Source organism: Bos mutus, chromosome 5, assembly GCF_027580195.1.
Source record: "Bos mutus isolate GX-2022 chromosome 5, NWIPB_WYAK_1.1, whole genome shotgun sequence".
NCBI lineage: Eukaryota > Metazoa > Chordata > Mammalia > Artiodactyla > Bovidae > Bos > Bos mutus.
In genome coordinates this window covers 111,612,844-111,636,832 of record NC_091621.1, presented here as the reverse complement: position 1 = coordinate 111,636,832, position 23,989 = coordinate 111,612,844, and the positions used below count along the sequence as shown (strand labels likewise).

The 23,989-nt window shown below is 54.0% G+C and overlaps 1 protein-coding gene and 1 non-coding gene across 14 annotated transcripts in view; both read left to right on the top strand.

Moving 5' to 3' along the window:
* The window catches only part of CACNA1C (calcium voltage-gated channel subunit alpha1 C), a 391,750-nt gene that overhangs the window by 132,438 nt on the left and 235,323 nt on the right, over positions 1–23,989 (top strand). The window lies entirely within an intron of this gene.
* TRNAY-GUA (transfer RNA tyrosine (anticodon GUA)) lies at positions 21,577–21,648 on the top strand. The gene has a single exon. It is a non-coding gene; the product is annotated as a tRNA-Tyr (tRNA).

The window sequence follows — 23,989 nt, the reverse complement described above, 5'->3', positions numbered from 1 at the left end:
GGGTGGAGGGGACGGGCCAGCTCGGTGTCGCCTGAGGGTCACCCACTCTGCAACCCTGAGCAAGTTACTGCAACTCTGACCTCAGTTTCTCCATCTGTAAAGGAGGTTGCAGGAGCCCAGGCACAGAGCCGGGCTCTCAGTAAACTCGTGCTGTTGTTACATCACATTTGACTGGCCTCTTGCTTTATTTAGTAGTTATTATACACCCTTATGAGTGTGCCAGGGTTGGGAGGGCATCAGCAGAGAGGCCAGGAACACAGACTCTGGACCCAGGTTGAAAAGTGAAAGTGTTAGTCGCTCAGTCGTGTCTGACTCTGCCCTCGTGGCACTGCCTGCCAGTCTCCTCTGTCCTTGGGACTCTGCAGGCAAGAATACTGGAGTGGGTTGCTGTTCCCTTCCCCATGGGGTCTTCCTGACCCAGGAATCGAACCCAGGTTTCCTGCATTGCAGGCAGATTCTCTACTGTCTGAGCCACCAGGAAAGCCTGAATCCAGATCGCCTCTGTTTGAATCCCAGCTCTGATGCTCACCAGCTGTATAAACTTGAGCAAGTCAACTGACATCTCTGGACCTTGCTCTTCTCATCTGTGAGATGAATACTCATGGGGCTCTGGTGGGTGAATACAGGTGAAGCAGAAGTTCGCACCACCATGTTGTAAATAAAGCTTTATTGACACACGGCCACTCCCATTCATCGCATGCTGTCTGTGGCTGCTTGTCTACAGCAGAGCTGAATGGTTGTGATGGACGCTGCCTTGTCTGCAATCCTGAGGTCTGCATCGCCCCTGCCCGTTACGGGAGACGTTTGCCCCAATCCTGGGAGGTTGAGGTGGTGCTGAGCCCTGAGTAAAGTCTCAAAAAGTCTCCAGCCTTGAAGTTCCCCCACGTGACCCATGCAGGCTGTGTTTCTATCCTCAGGGGTTTCCTACCACTTTAAGGACCGTGGGGCACCCGCCGTGTCCTGCGCCCAGAGCCGCTGCCCATGTGAGTGTGGCAGGGCATCTGTGATGGGCCAGCATGGGCCTCCGTCCTCAGTTGTGTCGCTCTGTGAAGGCCAGCGTCTGGGTGTGTGTGTGTCTGAGTGTGTGTGTGTGTGTGTTTATGAGTGTGTTTGTGTGTATGTGTGAGAATGAATGCCCCGCAATCACTTGGTTCCATCTCATCCGTGTCCAGGGGCAGCGGGGTCAGCCCTGAACTTCTGACGAGCCAAGAAGAGAACAAACAGTTTACAGCATCGCGAGGTCATGGGGTGAAGAGTAAGGGAAGTCGAGTTTCAGGGGAGAATGTGGTTCCTCTGACTGTCCAACACAGGGAGGACAGCGGAAGGCTGGACAAACCACCCTGGCTTCAGCAACAGGGAGGGGCACAGCCAAGCCAAGGCAAAGCCCGTCGTAATGAGAAGCAGGTGCGCTAAGGGGGCTCTCCGTCCTGGGGGCTTCCCAGCAGGGGCTTCGGATCAGGAAGGGGAGGTTGCTGGCGAGGCCCTGACCCAGGTGGACCCAGGTGGACCACTGTGACCCCTGACCCTGTCACTGACCTTCCCAATTCCCGGGCCGTGGCCCGGCCACGAGACTGAGCACGCCCCACTTCTGGTGGTAGGATGATAAGTGGCTTTACAGCAGAGTGCTCCTCTGGTCTGTGTCTCTCTCGCACAAATAACCAGAAACAGCTGCCCCGTGGTGCTCCAGAGGCTGGGATCTCCCTGGCTTCCGTGGAGCGGAAACTCCTTGGAACTCAGATGGAATTAGGGCTGGGGTGAGAGGTGGGGCTGCAGATGGACGCAGGGGCCCCCTCCCTTGGCCCCAGCCTGGCCTCTGTCTGGTTTCTAGCTTGTGCATCTGTGAGACAGACTAAAGAAGCCGTCTCGCTGAGACCCCACACCGTGGAAACCCACCCTCATGGGCTGCAGACCAGCCCAAGGAGCTATGTGCAGGTGGCCTTGGGAGGGAGCCGTGGAGCCCACCCCACGGCCGTCCCCCCACCCCAGCATCTGCGTTGTGGTCTGTGGAGGAGCCGCTGGAGCCCAGCAAGGTCTGAGCCTCCTGCACGGTCAGAACGGCTGCCGTGACCCCATTCGTGGGGAGGTTTTTCCACCAGCGGCGGCTGCTCTCATGGCTTTCTTGCACGGCTGGGAGCCGGGGCAGGCCTGTCCTGGGTGTAAACACTCTGGCCGCCTGTGAGAAAAAGTCCAAAAAAGGGCTGGTTACTCGGCATGGCCTCGGCAATCTGGCCGCAGTCAAGAACCCCTTTCCGTCTTCAGCGCTGACTTCTGCACAGCACTCGGGTCCCCGGGGGGGTGGCGGGTGTGGGCAGGGTGGGGGCTGTGGGGGAAACTGCCTGAGAACCACAGGCAGGGGTGGGCTTCTGCGTGGCCCGTGGCCTGTCCTCACGTGCGCTCGCTGCCTGTGGACAGTGGGGACGGGCGAGTTGATCCGGGGGGGCAAGGCCATCTGTGTGGGTAGCCGAGCATCCATCCTGCAGGTCATCTGGGCTCCTCCCCGAGCTGAGGCCACGTGTGGCCCAGGTGTGGGCTCGGGCAGCAGCGTGCCGCGTGATAGCCATGGGGGTGGCCCCCCTCTGCTCTCTCCTTTCTCAGTTCATCTACTGTTTGCTCCCCAAGGCCCTGCCGGGTCCTTCCAAGGCCTCCTGGGGCATCCTGTCTGAGGCCCGTGGGTTACACCACTCACACCACCCACCTTGGTGCACACATGCAGCTTGAAAACCCTGACGACCCCCCCGCCCCCTGCTGCCCAGTTGCCTGCTGTTACGGTTGCTGCCGTTTAGTTGCTCAGTCGTGTCTGACTCTTTGTGACCCCATGGACTGTAGCCCCCCGCAGTGCTCCTCTCTCCATGGGATTCTCCAGCCAAGAATACTGGAGTTGCCATTTCCTATGTCCTGGCTAAACGGTGCTTCTGTCATGAAGTTCATGCTGATGTCTACCACGTGCCTCTTTTGCTTGCGATTAAAGGACGTTCTTTTATCCCATTGAGAGCAGCTCATAAACTAAAACGTGATGGGAAAACCTCACATCCCACATCCCTGATTTATAAGACCATCAGAGAGAGAAAACTTCAGCCCAGTAGAAGCCAGGGACCTGGGCTGAACGGGAGGAGATCAACAGGGCGGGCTGGGTCAAGGGGCTGGGTCGTTGACATCAGGATGTACCCTGGGGCATTGGCTGGCCTCACCTGGGCGGTCCTGAGCTGCGAAGACAGAAGCTGGCCAGAAAAGGTTGCTGGAGGGACTCTCTTGTTAACACACAGCTTTCTCTCACTAGTGTGGAATCAGGACCTGCTCATTCTCCTGGAGCTTCACTGTGTGTGTCCAGCACAAGCTCAGCTGTAGGACCTCTAGGCAGGCACCCCCGCGCCCGGGCCCCCCAGGTCAGCACAGACAGGGGCCTAGAGCAGCAGGGATGCTGGTAAGCGGCAGGGCCTGGAGCACGTGGCCTCGTCTCTGTGCCTCAGTGATTAGAGTCTTCCTTCTTCCCCTTCCTTCCCTCTGCCCTCCTCCCTTCCCTCTCTCCCCCTTTCTCTCCCCTCCCCCCTCCCTTCACCCCTCCCCTCTCCCTCCCTTCACCCCTCCCCCTTCACTCCCTGCCCCCCTGCCCCTCTCTCCTTTCATCCCCTCTTCATCCCCTTTCACCCTACTTCTGCCTCCCTCCCCCTCCCTCTCATTCCCTCTCCCTCCCTCCCTTCACCCCCCTCCCCTCTCCTTCCTCCCTCCACTCAGGGAAGATCCCGCAGAGGCATTTCTGTCCTGATGGGGCCACAGCCTGAGTCAGAGTGGCTGCAACTCTGTGTCCACCTGAGGAGCTTGGCTGCACAGCCTGGCTGCCCTCCCTGGTGTCACAGCCGACCTGCTGTGTGACCTTGGGCAAGTCACGTCTCCTCTCTCTGTTTGCCATCTGCAAACATGGATGAGGACGGCAGCCCCCTGCCGCTCTTCCCAGACATGGAGAGGGAGGATGAGTTCACAGACCGGAGGCTCAGAGAGGTGCCCGTTCTCAGGGCAGCTTCCCCAGGCACAGGGCCAGCCCAGGGCACAGCAGACTCCTGCCGGCCAGCAAAGAGAAGGGAGGTCTAGGTGAAGATAGTTCTGGCAGAGCCAGCAGACCTGCCAATCACAGGAGGCAGGCTGCTCAGTCAGGACTCGGAGCAGATGGGACTGAGGCAGCCGGGCCCCCCTAGTGTGTGGGGGTGTGACGGCGAGCTGGTGGCCTTCAGAAGACAGAGGGGTCACCTGGCCCCTCTCATCTCATGGAGGAAGGGCAGCGTCCCCTCCAGCAGCTGTGGGCACTCCTGTGATGGGATATTCGACAGGACGGACTTGGGCCCCACCTCCCCCACGGTCTCCCGCCACTTGCCTGGGAATTGGGGCGGGGACAGGAGGGACGTCACAAATGCAGATTCTTGGGTTCCACCCAGAACTACTGGGTCAGAATACGGGGGGAGGTTAAGCCTCCTACGTTTTTAATAAACTGCATCGTTGATACCTGTGCATTCAAGTTTGAGAACCAGCCACTTCTCTACCAAAGAGAAAAGTGACCAGCCGCTTCCTCCACCACTGGACCTAAATGTGAATTCCGTGTCTGCTTGGAACAGTTTTGCCAAGTCCAGCCCCCTGTGTCTAGTTATCCAGACAAGCCTTTTCATCCACTTTTCCTGGTTATGTGGAAAATAACCACTCAAATCAGATGGACTGAAGTGTTGATTGAGCTTTTATTACCTGCCTCACGTCGTGCTGTTCAGAAAAGAAACAGGCAAGCTGACATCTCGGCCCCTGACGAGAGTGCGGGGTTCTCGGGTTGATAAGACTCTCCAGTTTGCCGGCTAGAGACGAGGAGGAGATGCTGCAGGACTAGGGCTGAGATGCAGGCCAGGCGAGGGTCCTGCTGGGGCTTCTAGAGGCGAGGGTGCTGGTGCGGGCCGAGCCCAGCCCCCTCCTGTCCTGCCATCCCTTGATTCTGATCTCATGAACAGTCGTCACCTGCTGGAGAAGACAAAGAACATCCTAGGAGAAGCCCAGAGGTCAGAGTGGGAAGTAGGGGTCTGCGCTGGCCAGGAAACTCTGTGGTGGGTGTGAAGTGCTGCCCGGTGTGTGGACCAGAATGCCTCCTGTTTCAGTAGCAGACAACACTCTTTCCCTGAATCCAACTCTGTGCTGAGCCCGGGACCTCAGCTCCTCTGTCTGCTCCTCAATCACATGAGCCCTGAAATCGTAGTGATCTGTGTGATCCCTCATGGGAGTACACTCAGGGGCTGGGGGACTCCGGTCTCTGTTATTCAAGGGCCGAGGCTCTGCTTGCATGTGGCAGGAGCTGGCACTCAGGGACAGCCTGACCGAGGATGTGCAGCGAGGTGGGTCGTGGCTTTTCAGGGCTAGGCCTGGAAGTGGCCGGGGTCACCTCAAGGCCACACCGTCCACCAGGCGGCTGGGAGTGCAGGCGCTCTGGGCCCCAGGCTGGTGTGGTGACCGTCCCTGGCATCCCCTCCTCCCGCGAGAACGAGGGTCACAGCCGGTTAGGGCTCTGTGGTCTTCAGAGTTTCCTACTTGTCGGGACTGCAAAGAGGGCCTTGAACTTCTGTGTCCACACCTGCCCCATGTCTCTCCCTGTCCTCCACTTCATTCCGACTTCCTCTTGGGCAAAACCATTTGAAACTTGATCTGCTAACTCGGCATTTTCATGGTGCTCAAGGGAACATTATAGTCTCAAACTTCTCCTGCAAGAACTCTGGATGGAAATGTACTCCTGGTTCATGGCACTCAGACTCCCCTGAGAATCAGACCCAAGGAAAGAGAGAAGGTGGAGCCAGTTCCTCTGTATGAAATCCCATCCCCCAATGGGTTTGAGGTCCACCCTGTCCCGCACATGAATGAGCGACGTCTCACCTCTGTGGTTGTTATTCAGTCGCTGTGTCGTGACCGGCTCTTTGTGACCCCATGAACTGCAGCACGCCAGGCTCCTCTGTCCATGGGATTCTCCAGGCAAGAGTACTGGGGTGGGTTGCCTTGCCCTCCTCCAGGGGATCTTCCCGACCCAGGGATCGAACCCAGGACTTCTGCATTGCAGGCGGGCTCTTTACCATCTGAGCCACCACAGGGAAGCCCTTATAGCTGCATGAGCACCTCTAATTAAAAGGAAGTCACTGTATATTTGTTATCAAATTCTGGTGAGATTTGTTTCATTAAAATGAAATTTTAAGTTTTCAGAGGAGAGGAATAGAGGCAAAAGCCTTTTTAGAAAGTAGATTTGGGAGATGGATTAATAATGTTACGAATTCAACATAAATTAGCTTGTGCCTGCTTTTAAGTCCCAGAACTCAGTGGGGAAGATGGCTTTACACTAGTACCTGAGCGTGATTGCCAGCGGCTAACGAGGCTTCTACCTGGGACTGTGCTATGTGGGCCTAGGGGAATCAGATGGCTCAGTATCTCCTTTACTTTCTTGTTTTTTCTTTTCCATATGAAGGGAAAAAAGATTTTTAGGGGCCACAAAGATGCCAAAAGGTAGCTTTCAAGAAACTGTTTTCAAAATGTGGTCTTAAACTAATAATGTTGAAAATCACCTGGGAACCTCTTAAAGCTGCAAGTGCTGGGACTCCTACCTGATGGCAGACTAACACCCCTCCCCCGCCCACCAGGCTTTCCTCACCGCCCTAGAGTTTGTGATGCTGTTGTTCAGTTGCTAAGTCCTGTCTGACTCTTTGAGACCCTGGACTGTAGCCCACTAGGCTCCTCTGTGATGGGATTTCCCAGGCAAGAACACTGGAGTGGGTTGCCATTTCCTTCTCCAGGGGACCTTCCCAACCCAGGGGTCAAACCCGCATCTCCTGCATTGACAGGCGAATTCTTTACCACTGAGCCACCAGGGAAGCCCTGTTTTTTTTCCTACTATATTTATAATCCTCAGATCAGAATTCTGCAAGAAAAAAACTTTGATAATAGGATAATCCCTAAATATTGACATGAAAGCAACTTTCTGTCAACATGACCATTTCCATGTAACAGAGCTTTTGACTGTGTCCTTAAACTGACCTCTGAGACCAGCCGGAAGCCACTTCTTCATTCAGATATGAACTGGGTCCTTCAGATGGCTCTGAGCGAATGAAAAACATGAACGAGGAAAAGTAATACCTTTGTCCTAAAAGAATCCCCCCAAACCTTAGGAGTTCGTGGCTAAGGCCCAGAAGTTGCTCTAAAGAGCTGGATGAGATCAGGATGGAATTTTCCAGAGACTCCAGGCAGGAGATGACTGGGGGCCTGGCAGTGTTGGGTTAAGAGTTGCCTCAGGTCCAAGTGTGTGACTTTATATATAATTAGACCACGAATTGTACTCATTAAAATTTTTATCATTAACAATTGTTCAGTTTAGGGCTTTTTAAAAAAATTGGTGGAAAAATCCTAAGTAACGGCACTGTAAGTTTAATTCTGGCTTTCTCAGATTTTCTCAGTCATGCTCAGAAGGTCCTCCTTCCCCAGGAAGCACACTGTGTCCAGGAAAGATGGCATCCTTTGGTCCTCAGTGGTACCGGTCTAGCAACCTCACCCTGCCCGGAGGGAAGCGCTGACCCCGCTGTGCTGGGTGCCTGTGCCCGATGGGACGGCAAGCGGCTGACACAGCCTGGGCCAGGGCTGTAGATGGCCCAGCACCGCACAGGAGGTGACCTGCTTGTGTCCAGAGGCCACAGGCCAGGCCTGGAGCCCGTGCAGCATGGCGGTCACCAGTGTGAATGCTTAAGCAGGGGGTCAGCCACTCTGAGACGAGGGCGGAGTCCCCCACCCCGCCCTCCGCCTTGAGGCTCCATGGACGTGACCAGCAGCTGGGCCTCCCCGTCGCTTCCCGCGGCCTTTCTTTGACTCCAGAAGCCATAACGCGAGCATGGGCCGCATGTCACGGCCAGCTGCTGCGTTGGCACTGAGCTTGACACCCTTCCACTTCGCCTGCTGTGCTTCCAAGTCCCCCAGTCTGTTCCTCCCTGGCGGAGCTTAGGACAGTGACCTGCTGGGGTGAAGACCAGGACCTGCAGTTACCATAGCAACACCCGCATCTCTGGTCCTGAGGGGTGGGCGTCTGTGGACATAGTTTGAGCTCTAGGGCAGGGGCAGGGGTGTCGGTAGCAGATCGGAGCCCGCGGTGTCAGAGTCAGAGTGAGTCCATCTGGTGGTGGAGGAGACCCAGGGGTGTCCCAGGTCAGTGTTCAGAAGCTCAGCGGAAGCCACTTACTGACGTAGGTGGACATTAGGTCTGGGTACCCTGAGCAGCTGGGAGGCAGGTACCTGAGTGGGCAGGAGAGGGCTGGAGGCCACAGGGAGTTTAGGTAGGGTTTGGACTAGGTGCCAGTGGGGATATCCAAACAGAAATATGAGAGGGCCAACCTGGAGCAGAGAGAACAGAAAATGACCTAGGAGGGCAGAGGAGGAGAAGAAACCAGCTGCAGCTCTGTAATCCTGCCCTGATCAGATGACAAAAGAGAGGGGAGTTCAGACCAGCCTCAAGCCCTGGGCTTAAACCCAAGAGCCCCAGGGCATCCACTCTACCCTGGGGCTCCCTCGTGGGCAGCAGGGAATGGTGCTCAAAGCCTCCCTTCTGACACGGAAAGGGCAGGAGGGCGAGGGTTTGCCAGGATTAGATGTCAGAGCCAGGGATCTGGTGTCTCTGAAGTGGGGGCTGCCTCTGCAGGGGCCCCAGGGAGTCTTCGGGAGAGGATCCAGGCTCCGATTTTCCCAGACTCGTCCTCTGGCCCCGCTGCTCCCCTGGGCCTGACTTCAGGTGACTGCAGTCATCCGGAGAGACAGAGTTGGCAGGTCAGAGCCCTGGATTAGGACTGTGGAACATCTGTACTGACAGTGCATCCCGACCAGTCCTCTCTGCTCACAGACGCGGGAGCCGAGCACCCCGGGGGTCACGTGACCCACCAGAGCCAGAAGCCGCCTGGGGCGAATCGCTTAACCCTGCAGCCGGGCCAAGCAGCGCCTCTTCCCAATCGCTGGCCCAGAGACGGCCGCATGCGCCTGGTCCCTCCTGTTCCTGCCCCTCCTCCACACGGGCTTTCGTTGCCAGGGCCGTCTGGAGGGTGATTGGCAGCCCGAGGTCACCGAGCCCTCTTGGCAACCCAGCTATCCCAGCGGATGGGACATTGATTCCTTGGCAGCTGGTGCTTCCTCAAGAAATAACTGTCTTAAAAGTCTGGTGCCTTATTGGCTTTGCTCTGACCGAAGTGTTCCCCGTCTGCCAGTCGCCCCGCCCTGCCCCAAGCCATTTCCTCTGCTCTGTCCAAACCCACATTCGTCCCTTTTGTTCTCTGCAAACCCCTGTCCTCCGACTGTCCCAGCAGACCTTTTTCTTGATCACGACTTGAGCCTCTGGATTTCTCTTTCAAGATCAGCTCCAGCCTGCCTGACTGATGAGCTGAGGTCATTCCTACCCTCAGTTCAGTTCAGTCGCTTAGTTGTGTCCAACTCTTTGCGACCCCATGAACTGCAGCATGCCAGGCCTCCCTGTCCAACACCAACTCCCGGAGCCCACCCAAACTCATGTCCGTTGAGTCGGTGATGCCATCCTCTGTCGTCCCCTTCTCCTCCTGCCTTCAATCTTCCCCAGCATCAGGGTCTTTTCAAATGAGTCAGGTCACCTGTAAACTAAGCAACAGGGACAGTGAGTTTGAGGATCAGGGTCCCAGCAGACACAATAGAGGCCCTTGGCCCTGAGTCCTGGGGACCTGCCTCTCCTGGTGAGATGCCCCGGCCCGTGCATGGGCTGGCAGTTCAGAACTTGCAGGCACCGTTTCGCTTCTGTTTCCTGTGCACAGCCAGGCCTGGCCTCTCTGAGCCCATAGGTGCTTAATGTCCATCCCAGCCAAGGCAGGAGGAGCCCCTCTGTCTTGTGCCCTGTCTCCCCCCAGCTCCCTTGCTGCCTGTCAAGGAGATGGAGGTCAGCAGGGCCAAGGATACACTCTGTCCCTTCTCTGCAAGGACTTGGCCTAACTATGTCTTCTGTGGCTGTAGAGGGCACTGCAGGGCCCATTCCTGCAGCTGCCACAGGGGAGGCGGTGCTTCCCCCAGCACCCTTTATCTGTGGAAGACTCAGGAGCACCACCCTGAGGGGCACGGGACGGGCCTGCGAAGAGGAGACGCTGGGCACCCTGGGCCTCCGTCTCCCACAGAAGGGGTGCAGGCAGGCCTCCAGCTCGGGCGTTGTGCGTTTCTCTGTGGTCCTCTGGCTCCCGGTGTGTCCGTGAAGGATCTGTGTTGTTTATCTCGGCACCCCTGCCCCCTCCGCGCAGTACTGACGTCGGAACACCCACACTGAGGCTCCGCTGTCTGATGAAACGTGCGCCTCGTCCTCGGGCTCCATGGACACAGAGGAACACCTCCTTCCCACCACCAAGAGCCCGGGGAGCGCGGGCTGCACGCGGACAGCCACGTGCGTGTCATTAGGCAGAGCGTGTTCTGCCGGCCCCGAGCCCTCGTTTCCCCACGCTGCCTCACTCTTTCCCTCCCTCTGTCTCCAGACTGTGCTCCAGGACTTGCTGGCTTCGGAGGCTCTGCGGGGAGGACGGGTGTCGGGAGTGTGTGGCCGCGTTACCCACGTGGAGCTCCATGCACCCGGCCGTGCCCTGGAAGGAACAAGGCCATGTGCATGCATCCGGGGCGGCCAGGGGCCTCGAACACCAACTGCCCTGCTCCTTCTTGGGCCCCTCCTGTGCCCGGGACTCACCTGAAATGTGGACAGTGGGACCCACCGGGCCAGCAGGCCTGGGCTGGCTGGTGTGATGTGTTTGAGCAGCTGCTCCCTTTCTGGCCCCAGGAGCCAGGAAGGCACAGCGGTTTCCTGGCGTGGTGCACGCAGACGGGCCTGGTGGGAGGGGACGACCTTGGCTTCCGTCTCCCTGTGTTTGGGAAACAGAGGGTAGAGGGGTCTCTATGGAGGCCGTGAGGGTCTGGTGAGGGGGTTCCCACTCAGTGCCATATGCATGGGCTATGGGCTCGGGGGGAAGGGCAGGTCTCTGGGGCTGGCAGGCCTGGGTTCGAAGCCCACACAACCCAGGCACCCGTGCTCAGCTGTTCTGGGTTGGTTTCTCTCTCTTCTGTAAACCAAAGGATAACGAACTCCACCGCCCAGTCTCTGACAACAAAACAAGAGCATGGGGTGTTTTTGAACGTTATCAGGTGTCAGGACCCTCCTTTCCTTTCCTCCTCGAAACTCCGTTGCTACCACTCCGTGTAGGTTTTTATTGACTAGTGTGCCGTCCCCCTGAGAAGATGAGCGGGGTGGGAGCCGCTCACCCACTGTTCACCCCAATGGGTGCACCACTGGGGTGTCTAAACCCCCCCTGGGCCCCCAGTCGGCGCCCAAGAAATGCTCGTCCAAGAGGGGAGACCTTCCTTTAATCCCTCCAGCACACCCGTCAGGTACGCACAGTCCTTGTCCCCATTTTAAATGTGAACAGAGTGAGGACCAGAGAGGCTAAGTGACTTGCCCGGGGTCACACAGCTAGGAGCCCAGATGATCTCAGTGCCTGTTCCGGACCAGATGTGGGCAGGGCTGGGCAAAGAGGAAGCAGCTGGGCCCTGGCTGGATACACCGTTCACGGTGCCCCGGATCCCTCAGGACAGCCCATGGGAGAGGCGGTTTCACGCCCTTTTCACAGACGGAAAACTCAGGTTCCAAGAAAGGACCCCAACTCAGTCCCGACTCGATGGGGCCCCTGAGGAGGGAGCAAATTCATCTTTCATCTCCGACGGGATCAAGAAGGGGCCGGCCGGGGCTGAGCTGGGTGGCAGGGGAGGGGCCAGGCTGAATTCCTTCCTCCCTTCCCCGAAGCCGGGAGGGGCCCCTCCGAGGTTCTTGGGAAATCTTGCCGCCTGGCGGGCCTCCAGCCTGTGTCTCCGACTGTTCTTTTGTTCCCGGGGCTCCCGCCAAACATCTGACTCTGCTCAGGATCGATTGCACGTAAAGTGCAGAGAGGGGGAACGGGGATTTTTCCCCATGGTCGTCCAAGACGCGGATTTTTAGGGCTTTGATTCTCTCCCAGAATCATGCTGAACAGCCATGCCTTTTGCAAGAGGTCACTTCATTTTCAACTGACGTCAGGCCTAACTTGCTTTAGAAACTTTGCATCAGGTGGTCCTAAAAGAGATAGGACCATGCAGGTGACCACTGGGTCCCACTGAGGACAGCCCAGGCTCACAGGGTCTGGCAAGAGCAGGCAAGGAGCCCGGAGACCAGGGTCACTGGCAGGATCAGAGTGCCGGGGGCAGAGGAGGCGCCACTCCTCCTCGTTTGTTGACTGACTACCCGGGCTGGGCCAGCTAATTTTGTTCTAGGAGATTTCGTGGACTCATTCCCTGAGCTTCAGACAATTGTTTCTTTTTAAGAAAGGGAAGTTTGGAGGTGGCTGAGAGGAAATGCCCCCGGCAGGCTGGGGGCTGTGGACGTGTCAGCGGGGGCCCAGATCTGTACTGTCAGTGGGAGGCTGGGGGCTCTTGGGGGACTGCTGGGGCCCGTGCGGGGCCCTGCAAGGCCTCCTCCAGGAGGAGCTGCGTCTGGAGCGGGGGCTTGGGCACCTAGAGCAGGAGCATCTGGACGGGCGTTGGGCTGGAGGTTGCTAGGCGCTGGAGTAGGTTTCCCAGGGAGACGGGGCTGGAAACACCATCTGCTGAGGATGCTTGAGTCCCGGAACAGGCGGGGGAAGAACGAGAGGTTCTCTCTGTCCCAGTTAACCTTGGTTCTATTGCCTGGGCCAGCATTCCTTCCACAAGTGGACCAGGAGGCGCTGAAGCCCTGGGAGAGCCGAGTGGTCCAAGTGGGACGAGGCTGTCTCCTTGTGGGGCCAGGTGCCCGGGACTCCCCACTTTGCACCCCCATCCTGCCCCAGCCTTGTGGGGAGGGGGCATCATGGGCAGAGGATTAAATACTCATACGTAGTCAAAACATTGTCAGTTACAAGGATCCTCCACATCTACTCGGAGGTGGAGGCCAGGAGAGAGTATGGACCCCAGAACGGGAACAGGCTTAGTGCTTGATCTATCATCTGCCCGAAGGGAATGCTCGGGCCAAGCCTGCCTGAATCCTCTCCGCGTGCGTGCTGGAGGAGACGTACCCGGTCAGCTTGCAGACGCCGTCTGTTTTCTGTCAACAGAGAGTAAAGCCCATGACTGAGGTTGGGGGTAGAGAATCGGGGGCCCTGGGTTCTGGATACAAGGTCACACACAGTCCTACGGACAGTGGAAACCAGCTGACTTGTGCGAATTCGGAAAGGGAGAAAGGTTGCCTGTTTGGATGGGTGTGGATCCAATCACCGTTAGGGACGTGGACTCAACCTCTAGCCCCCAAAGCACTACTTTCTCCGTAAACCTTCTTCGGCTTTAAGGATCATTCATCACCGTGGCAGATGGAACCACACCAATGATTCTGCTGAAAAGGCTTCATTGAGGGGCTGTTTACACAGGGACCAGCAACAGAGGGGCTATTACCACCTGGGTCTAAGGGGAAGTCCTGTTCCCGGAGCCCCAGGGCCGCTGTGGACTAGACACTGGCCATGCAGGGGTGTGACTACCCCAGGACTGGGACCTCATCAAGTGGGCCTGGAAAGAAGGGCCCCCACCTCACTTTCCTTCTTCATTGGCCAAACTAACCAGAAGCCTACAGTCGGGGAGACTCGGTCCACAGGCCTCAGTCCAGGAGCAGAGCAGGGAGGGGAGGGGGTCAGCAGAGAGCAAGAGCCCCCTTGTCATGTCAGCCCAGTCCACGTAGCCGACTCTGGAAGCTCTTCCTGAGAAGGGGTGCTCACAGAGGGTACCCACTTCCAGATTATTCTGTCCCCAAGATAAGCACATCTTATGCTTGTAGGATAAACCATAACAGAACTCTGCAATGCGCCCCACGCGGCCTTTCTCTGAAACGTTAGCTCTCTGAGGGCGGGGATAGGACAGCCCCATGTGCCCTGAACTTTAAAGAACAGGGTGGACACGTCGAGGCCGACAAGATGGCCTAGCTCTCCAGCGAGAGCAAGTGAGGCCAGCCTGGCTCCATGAGACCACAGGCTCTCGACAGGTGATGACACAGTATCCCTGGTGGAAGACCAGCCCCGCAGCCCCGCACGATCTGGGGAATCAGCAGTGTCCTCCGGCTAACGGCTGACCTCGTCCACCCTCCTGAGACCATAAGGTCTGAGTGGCCCTGGTCAGGGGGTGGCGCGTGGAGTCCTTAGCAGCTTTCTGTGGCCACCCCTCCCTGGCCAGGCCCCGACTGGGTGTGGATGACAGGGACAGAGAGGTCTCCAGCCCCCGAGGGCTGGTGACCTGGGGCCTGCTCTCCAGGACAACGACGAGGACCCCCGAGGACACAGCATCTCAGTGGACGCTGTCTGACCTCATGGATGGCTGGAAGCGCCTGGGCAGGTGGCGTGTGGAATCCAGTGTGTGCTTCCAGAGCCCATTTGGGTGAAATGCAAGTTTCCTTTCCCTCTGCTCTTGCTTCTCATTCCCAGTTCTGTCCCGAATGGAAAAACGTCTGTGGGTCCAAGTCCAAGGCGCAGCCCTGGAGCTGGTATTTTCCTTCTGGCACACAACAGACGTGGAGACAGCTCGGGCCTTGGGAGGGGCCCCGGAGAGGCTCCCCCTCGAGGCAGTGAGGCTTCGGGCCTCGAGCCCAGCCCTGAGGTCAGGGCTGCTGGTGCCGTCCAGTAGCGGGTGCCAGTTCCCCAGTGTCCTGATCTGCAGATGCGGACAGTCATCGTGTTCACCTGGGGACACTGACATGAGGGCTGGGAGTGGGTGCGGGTTAGAGCGTGGGCTGTGCGCTACCCAGCCCTGGAGGAGCAAGTAAAAGTTCTCCCCAGGCAGCTCCTGGGCAGAGCCTCCTCCTGGGGCTCCGGGGCCTCCTGCTGGGGCTCTGAGGTATCCCAAGGCCACCAAGGGACTCCAGCATCCCCCGGGCGCGTCTTTCATCAGGAAGCCTTCAATGGGTCTGCCTGCTTGGGGTGCAGACTGGCTCTCCCCACGTGTGGCTCCAGCCTTACCTGCTCTATGCTGCAGATCCTCGGCCTCCCCAGGGACGTCAGACCCCACCCCACAATTGCCTTTTCCTCTGGATTCACATCTGTGCTTTAATACTTTCTTTAGAACACACAGGGGGCTTCCCAGGTGGCGCTAGTGGTAAAGAACCCACCTGCCAATGCAGGAGAAGTAAGAGATGTGGGGCTGATCCCTGGATCAGGAAGATCCCCTGGAGGAGGACATGGCAACCCATTCCGATATTTTTGCCTGGGAAATCCCATGGACAGAGGAGCCTGGCAGGCCCCAGTCCATGGGGTCGCAAAGAGTCAGACACGACTGAAGCGCTTTGGCATGCACACGCACGCAAGAGCACGGAGGAAGGATCCACTAGCAAGTGTTCCCCCTAGAGCCTGGCGTTACGGAAATGTGTGCAGCTGGATTTGCAGGGAGTGTGCACTCCGAGGCTGTCAACCTCTTGTTTCTCCCGATACGTGGTTATTATAATGCATGTCCAACGCCTGAGAGATGGCAGGGCCGGGGCTGCGGCTGCTGCCTCGGCCTCTGTCTTTCCCGGAAACAGAGGTACAGCCATTGTGACAAAGTATTTATCTGTTCTACGGGGGCCCAGGACCTGAATCAAATAAGTCCACAGTGAAGAGGAATCAATTCACAAACAAGTCAGACTGACACTGGACAAGAAATTGCTTGTGTTATGTAGACACCGATTCTGTCCCTGTTGGAAGGAGAAAGTCTCCATGGCACCTTGCCCTGTTAACTCGGAGCTTAACTGCCGAGAGTTATTTACCCAGACTTTTTGATCATCTCAATCTAAACATCAGTAGCTCGAAGTGGGGACCCAGGAGCCCATGATGACATTATGGGAAGAGATAGAAGTGGTGGGGAAAGCTGTGGCTCTGAAGGCTGGCTCTGTTTGCAGCCAGGCAGCTCCTTGAGGGGCTGGGGCAGGATCAGCTGGGACCCCCAGGCACATGGGCGTTTCTTTCAGAACTCGGGGGAGGCCTTGCTCTTTATCTGGGAGTCAGACAGAAGTAAAACCGGAGGAAGAAGGTACACTCCTTGGAGTCACTCAGCAGAGGAAGCTCAGAGCATGGAGGGCTGTGCACAGAGCTCCCCAGGGTACCCGTGGGCCAGGTAAACACATACCCCCAGCAGTACCAAGGGTACAAACCTGCAAAGGAGGCAGGGCTGAGCTCCGGGGGCGATAGCAAAGGCGGACACAGATGGAAGGCCTGGGGAGGGGCTGTGTCCTGGGGGGCGGCCAGCCTGCCTGTCTAGGAAGCCGGCCCTGCCACCTCCTAGTCATATGACCTTGGGCAGACTGGGGACGATGGCTCCACCTCCAAGAGTTGATGGAAGAGTCATGTGAGCTGAGGCGTGTTACGAGCTTAGGATAGAACCTGGCCCCTGCAAAGAGCCCAGGAATTTCTGATGACAACCATCATCATAATCACCATTACATGTTATTGGTGTTGTTCAGAGTTAATCAAAGAAAGTCCTGCTGTCCAGTGACCGAGGTGAGCCCAGCCTCTCCATTCGCTTTGGTGCCTTGGCTGATTTCCTGCCCCAGCACTGGGTCTTGTCCCAGGGCCCGAGGATCCCGAGAACATTGTTCCCCAGTGAGAGGGGAGCTGGTGATCAATATGTGAGGCCGTCTTCGGCTGCAACAGATGGGGTTCTGTGGTGGAAATGCTCATGGAACACCCCCCGCCCCCTGCCCACTGTGGTTCGTCTGGGTCCCGGCAGGAGCTGTGCAGGTTCTGAGTGGCTGGGGACGGGACAGGAGGTAGAACTGGTGGGGACAGCGACACCGGCTGGAATGGGTCCTGCTCTGCCTGGGGGGTGCTGCAGACACTCCTTTTGGTCAAGCCCAAAGCAGGGTGGGCTTCCAGACTAAAAGCGGGTCTGGGCGGTCAGGGTGGGCGGGTGGCAAGGAGATGCCTCCCTGGGCACCAGAGCCTGGGCAGCCCGAGTGTGCAGGCTCCGTCCTTGACCGCGGTCAGCACTGGGAAGGCAGGTGCTGATGGACTCCCAGCGCGAGGGATGTGGGTTTACAGAGGCTTCCGGCAGCAGGAGGTGTCTTGGCCCTGGATGGGGCTGGACCAGTGAGCAGAGGCGGATGCTCCAAGGCCGTGTGCTCCTCCTCCTCCCCGCAGAACAAGTCCTCCCTGTCTGCCCCATTTCTAACCTGGACACCCGGCAGCCACCTAGAGGTGGCACCCCTCAGCCCATTTGCTTCATCCGCCCAGCTGTGAAGTCTCTGCCGATTCTCCTAAGCTGTGGGCATTCTCGCCAGGTGACAGAGGCGGCAGTTTTGGAAAAGGCAGGGGCATCTTTGTGCAAACTCCCTGCGAGGGACCTCATTCCCGCCAGCCACCTACACCTCCTGAGTCCTCGTCAGGGTGGGGTCATGAGGGCTCGGTGCAGCCTGGAGAAAACTGTCAGATCAATAAGAATGGACACGATGACCCTTGCCAGGGGCGGGCATCTCGCAGGCATGATTTCTTTTCTTTTTTTAAGTGTAGCTGATTTACAGTATTATTTTAGCTTCAGGTGTGTAACACAGGGATTCAACATTTTCATAGATTTACTCCATTTAAAGTTATTATAAAACAATATTTTATTTTTTCCCACACGTGTGGCATGTGGGATCTTCGTTCCCTGACCAGGGATCGAACCCACAACCCAGGGAAGTCCCCTCTGTTTTATGCAAGTAATTTATATCTCTTAATCCCATACCCCTGTTTTGTCCCTCCCCCTTCCCTCTCCCTTTTGGTAACCACAGGTTTGTTCTCTATATCTGTGAGTCTGTTCCGGTTTTGTTATATTCCTTCATTTGTTTTGTTTTTTTTTTTAGATTCCACATAGAAGTGATATCATACAGTGTTTGTTTTTCTCAGTCTGACTTACTTTACTAAATATTATGCACCCAGGTCCATCCGTGTTGTTGCAAATGACAAATTTTCACTCCTTTTTATGGCTGAGTAATATTCCATTGTGTATATATGTGCCACATCTTCTTTATCCATTCATCTGTTGAAGGACACTTAGGTCATTTCCATATTTTGTTATTATAAATAGTACTGCTATGAGCATTGAGGTGCATGTATCTTTTTAAATTATTGTTTTTGTTTTATTCTGATATATACCCAGGAGTGGGATTGCTGGATCATACAGTAGCTCTATTTTTAGTTTTTTGAGGAATCTCTAAACTCTTCTCTATAGTGGCTCTGCCAATATACATTCCCTCCATCCATGTGTGAGCGTTCCCATTTCTTCGCATCCTCCCCAACATTCGTTATTTTTGTTCCTTTGGTGATGGCCATTCTGACAGGTGCAAGGTGATATCTCAGCGTGGTGATGATTTCCAGTTCTCACCACGGCTGCATAAGGTAGGCACCCGTGTGTCCCGATTTTCAAATAGGGAGACAAAGGCCAGGGACCTCCGCTCCATTTCCCGGCCGCTGAACTAGGAGCAGAGATCAAACCGACTCTGATTCCCAGGCTGTGTTCTTTCCCCGCCCCAGACCATGGGTGGAGCAAGAGGCCATGTTTCACTCTAAAGGAGCAACAGGTGGGGAAGGGTCCATAGATGGCCGGCATGGGGCTTCTGGGCTGGGCTGGGCTGGGCTGAGGCTCCCCAGCGCCCAGCATCAGGCACGGGACCGATGTCTCCGTCAGAAGGTGGGTCCCCGGGTGGCCGGCTCACTGGCGCATTCAGCCCCAGCGCGGTGCCTTCAGCCGGCCGGCTTGTGCCCCTCAACCTGGACTCACTGGCGCATCCAGCCCCAGCGCGGTGCCTTCAGCCGGCCGGCTTGTGCCCCTCAACCTGAGTGACGGCTGCAATTCAGCGCCTGCACTCGTGGCAAAAAGCACGGTGAAACAAGGGGAAAGACTGTAATTACCTCTTAACACGTTGCCACATTTCTCTGCTGTCAGAAAGGTTTTGTTTTCTGATTTATTTTGATCTGCTTGGAAATTAGTTGCTGCGGTGCCTTTGGTGTGTAATCGTGGTCCTGCCAGTTACCAGGTGGCAGCAGCGGACGCCCAGAAAAGACAAGTTTTCCTCTCCTTTTCCTATTTGTGTCACCGTCTGTGTGTCGGGACAGCACTGTGTCTGCATTCATCCCTGGCTCCTCACCATGACCCTCCTTGCCATGACCTTCTGGGAGGTCATAGCCTGCAAGAGGGGAGTGTCTTGCAGGCTATGACCTCCCAGAAGATTCACGCCCACACAATTTTCCCTGGACCCATCTGCCCCAGCTTCCTCCAGGACCCCACCCTCTCCTCCAGCCCACAGACGGCTCCGAACCTGTTCCACACCAACCCAAAGCCCCCACAGTCTCAGATCCACCCTTGACCCACTGCCTCCGTCTTCTTGCAGATCCTGCACCCACTCATGGAGCTTGTATCCAGGAACCCAGGTCCTTCTGCTCACAGACCCGCCAGCTCTCTGTACACTATCCGTGGGAAGGTGGCCGCCTCAGTCCAGCTGGGTAGCGGCCTTTCTCCCAGGTCAGGCCAGGAGGAGAAGGGGACCCATGGAATATATTGAGAAAACATTTGAGGTCCCTGTAACCAGGCTGATAAGGGAATGAAGACGTTCCCACCTCTACACCCCAGCATAGTATACTCGTTGGAAAAGTCCCTGATGCTGGGAAAGGTTGAGAGCAGGAGGACAAGGGAGCAACAGAGGATGAGATGGCTGGACAGTATCATCAGCTCAATGGACATGAGTTTGAGCAAACTCTGGGAGAGAGTGAAGGACAGCGAAGCCACCAGTGCTGCATTCCACTGGGGGAGAGGGTCGCAGAGTCAGACATGACTGAGCACCAATGGCTAGTGATGTTGGGCACCTTTCCTGTGCTTACCTGCAAGCCATACATCTTCTCTGGTGAAGTGTCTGTTCATAACTTCTGTCCATTTTGCAGTCGAGTTGTTTTCCTAATACTGCGTTTTGAGAGATCTTTGTATGTTCCAGAGAATAGTTCTTTTTTTCTTTTTTTTAAAAAATTAATTTATTTTAATTGGAGGCTAATTACTTTACACTATTGTAGTGATTTTTGCCATACATTGACATGAATCAGCCATGGGTGTACATGTGTTCCCCATCCTGAACCCTCCTCCCACCACCCTCCCCATCCCATCCCTCAGGGTCATCCCAGTGCACCAGCCCTGAGCACCCTGTCCCAGAGCCTAGTTGTTAATTAGATATGTGCTGTGCAAATATGTTCTGTCTCATCTGACAAAAATATTTTGTCTCTCATATTTGTCGGAAATCAGTCTCCATATATGTGTGGATTTATTTCTGGCTCCTCTGTTCTCTTCCGTGGACCCGTTTGCCTATCTTTACACCAAGAACACACTGTTTTGATTATTATAGCTTTATGATAAGTCTTGAAATCAAGTGTGTCAGTTACCCAAAGGGTAACTTATTTCTTCTTTTATCAAAGTCGTTTGGATTATTCTAGGTCTTTTGCATTTCCATATGAATTTTAGAATCAGTTTGCCAATTTCTTTTTTTAGAAAAAGCATTTTTTGTCTTGTGTATTTTGAGGCTCTGTTAAAGGTGTGTAAACAGTGTGATTGTTACATGCCCTGGAAGAACTGACCCCTTGTTGTTATGAAAAAACCTTTCTCCGTGGTGTAGTTTTTGCTCCGAGCTCTGCATTTCCTGATGTTAATATAGCTGCTCTAGTTTTTCTTTTTTTTTTTTTAAATTCATGTTAGCATTGTACATCTTTTCCCATACTTTTATGTTTAACCCATTTGTGTCTTTGTATTTGAAATGAATTTCTTGTATAAACAGCAAATAGTTGGGTCTTGCTCTTTTATCTAGCCTGATGGTCTCTGACTTCTTCCTGGGGTGTTCAGATCATTTTTATTTAATGTGATCATCAACATGTGACGTTAGATTTAAGTTTATCATCTCGCTATTGTTTTCCAGGTGTTCTTTGTTCCCTTGTCTTTCTTAACTGCTTTCTTTTGAAAAAACAATACCCATATATTTTATTCTATTTAATCTCTATTGTTGACTTACTAGTTAAAATTCACTGTCTTGTCATTTCAGCAGTTGCTTTAGTGTTTACTGTATATGTTCTTGGACTTCCCTGGTGGCTCAGACGGTAAAGCGTCTGCCTACAGTGCGGGAGACCATAGCCTACCTTCAAGTGTTATTGACATGTTGTATAGGAACCTTACAATGGTCTCCTTACATGTCTCCCTTCATGGCCTTTGTGTTCCTGCTGTCATTTGCTATAAACATTTACATTGTTTATAATGTTTATTCATAATACACTGTTATTATCTTTTTTATGCAGTCCTTTGAGGGAAAACTTGATCTCAATCTCTAGTGCTCCTAATTATTTATGTAGATCCACATTTCTTTCCATCTTGCATCATTTTCCTTCTCCCTTAAGGACGTCCTTTAACAGTTCTTGTACTGAAGCTCTCCTGGATATGAAATCTTTTCGTTTTCCTGTCTTTGAAGTAAGTCTCGCTTTTTCACCTTAATTTTTGAGAGCTATTTTGACTTAGTATAGAACTTTATGGACTTCCCTGGTGGCTCAGATGGTAAAGCGTCTGCCTGTAATGCGGGAGACCCAGGTTCAATCCCTGGGTTGGGAAGGTCCTCTGGAGAAGGAAATGGCAACCCACTCCACTACTCTTGCCTTCTTTCAGGAATTTTAAAGCTGTTGTTCCACGGCCCTCTTGCTTACATTGTTTCCAACAAGAAATCTGCCATCAACCTTGCCTTTGTTTCTCCAGATAAACTATGTCTTTCTGCTCTGGCAACTTTTAGTGTTTCCTCTTTATCACTGGCTTTGAGCAATTCGATTTTGATGTGTCTTGGTGTGTAAATTTTTTTTCAAATTTCTTATGCTTGGTATTCATTGAGCTTCTTGAATCTGTGAGTTTATGCTTTCAAAATTAAATTCAGTAAAGTTTTGGCTGTTAATTCTATAAATTGCTGTATCTCCCACTTCCCTACTCCTGTGGGAATTCTAATTATACATGTATTAAATTACTTGACATTTTCACACAGCTCACCAATGCTCTTTTATTTTTTTTAATGTGTCTTTCATTCTGGATGGTTTCTATTATTATGTCTTCGAGTTTACTAGTTTTTTTTTTTCCAATAATAATCTAATGTTAATCCTCTCCAATGTATTTTTTATCTCAGGCATTGTAGTTTTCATCTCTAGAAGGACTTTTTGGGTCTTTGAAATGTTTTTAATGTCTCTGCTTAAATTTTTGACCATATGGAATACAGTTATGGCTACAGTTTTAATATCCTTGTCTGCTAATTCTAACATCTGTGTGGTTCTGGGTCCATTTAGATGATTTTTCTCCTCACTACAGGTTGTATTTACCTGGTCTCTTGCGTTAGTACAAGACACTAAATTTCACCTTGGATAATTTTGAATTCTTTTGAATTCAATGAATTCAAAATAGTTATATAAATATTCTTGAAGTTTATATTGGGACTCAGTTAAGCTACTTGGAAGCAGTTTGATCCTTTTTCATCTTGTTTTAAAACTTTTTAGATAGAATCAGTACAGCATTTAGTGTAAGATGAATACTGCCCACGACTTAGGCAGAACCCCTTGGGTCTTCTGCCCTATGAGTCATGAGATTTTAAAGTCTGGTTTGTAGGCATTATCCCCAGCTCTGTGTATGTACTGGGAGCTGTATTATTCTTCTTAATAATCCTCTTGCAGGATCTTTGGCAGAAGGACCCTGCCTCTGTTGTTCAGATCTTTGTATTGCCCCATCCCCTTGAGGGTGAGAGGTACCTGAGACTTGTTTCTAACTGATGAACTATGACAGGTTAATGGAAGGCCTCTTCTGTGAGCAGGCTGTGTCACATGAAAGATGATGAGATGCAGATGGTATGACCAAGTTACAGTATGTAAGACCCTACTTTAGCCACTTGGAGCTGGAAGGGCCCCCAGGGGCCTGGAGAAGCCAGAGGCTATGCCAGAGGACCCCAGGTGCCAAGGTGGCCTCCAGAACCCAGGCTGCGTGTAGCCATGGGAGATGGATCCTGCCCTCCATCAGTTCAGGCTTGGAACAGATGCTTATCCAGATGATGCTGCACCCAGCTCGACACCTCGAGTACAGTGCACAGAGGGTCAGGCCATGCCATGCCTGGGCTCCTGACCCACAGACACTGCGGGATATTAAGGTGGGCTGTTTAACCACTGAGGTTGTGGTCATTTGTTTCCTAGTAATAGCAAGTGAGTACAGTTCTTCCCTCAGCCCCAGGTGGCTCCCTCACTCGCATGCGTCCACCATCCAAAGCGGCCCTCTACAGGGTGGCTCTTTCTTGTCTGCTCCTCCATCTTTGAGATCCAGCAGCTTTGTCTCCTTGGACTCTCAGATCTGTCTCTTCAGTCATCTGCCAGACCGCCCCCGGGTGGGCCCCTGTGTATGTTCTGGTCTGAAAACTAACAAGGCAACAGATGGGCAGTGGCAGGGTCCACCTGGTTGGTTCCCCATTTCTCAGGGCTCTTCCTTTGCTGGTTGATGTCCAGGATCTTGAAAACTGTCGTTTCAACCACTTTTGCTATTTTGGTTTTGGGTGTTCATGGCAAGAGGGTAGATCTGGTCCTTATTAACCCATCTTGGCCAGAAGTCCTCACCTCTATGAGTCTTGTCATATTTCTGTAGTTGTAAAACCACTATTGCAATCAAGATAGAAAATGTTTCTCTTGTCCCCCGAAGCATCCTTATAGCTACCCTTCCCTGTGCTAACACATGGCAACCACTGACCTGGTTTCCATTCCTATAGTTTTGCTTTTCCCAGGACATCATATAAATGGATCATTCAGTTCGCAGCCTTTGGGGTCTGGCTTCTTTCAGTGCACAAGATGCTTTCACAAGTCTTCCGTGTTACTGCCCGTACCTGCCACTCTTTCCTTCTTATTGCTGAGAAGCATCCTATTGTATAGATGAATCACAGTCC